The following is a 691-nucleotide window of genomic DNA, read 5'->3' as shown; positions in this document are numbered from 1 at the left end:
TCCGCACCCCATCACAGCTCAGTGCTCCCCCTATAGGGGCACCGCACCCCGCCACCTCCCCCTATAGGGGCACCGCACCCCGCCACCTCCCCGCTATAGGCGCACCGCACCCCGTCACCTCCCCGCCATAGGGGCACCGCTCCCATCCCCTCCCCGCTATAGGGGCACCGGTCCCCATCATTGCCCTGCTATAAGAGAACTGCACCCCACCCCCTCCCTGCTATAGGGGCACCACACCCCGTCGTCTCCCTGCTCTCGGGAGGAACCACCCCCCATCCCCTCCCTGCTATAGGGGCACTGCTCCTCCGTCACCTCCCTGCTATAGGGGCACCGGTCCCCATCCCCTCCCTGCTATAAGGGAACCACACCCCATCACCTCCCTGCTATAGAGGCACCACACCTCGTCACCTCCCCGCCATAGGGGCACTGCTCCCATCCCCTCCCCGCTATAGGGGCACCGGTCCCCATCATTGCCCTGCTATAAGGGAACTGCACCCCATCCCCTCCCTGCTACAGGGGGGAACCACACCCCATCCCCTCCCTGCTATAGGGGCACTGCTCCTCTGTCACCTCCCTGCTATAGGGGTACCGGTCCCCATCATTGCCCTGCAATAGGGGCACCGCACACCATCACCTCCCTGCTATAGGGGCACCAGTCCCCATCCCCTCCCTGCTATAGGGGCACTGCTCC

Source organism: Aptenodytes forsteri, unplaced genomic scaffold, assembly GCF_000699145.1.
Source record: "Aptenodytes forsteri isolate BGI_AS27 unplaced genomic scaffold, ASM69914v1 Scaffold86, whole genome shotgun sequence".
NCBI lineage: Eukaryota > Metazoa > Chordata > Aves > Sphenisciformes > Spheniscidae > Aptenodytes > Aptenodytes forsteri.
Note: the sequence above shows the minus strand (reverse complement) of the source record.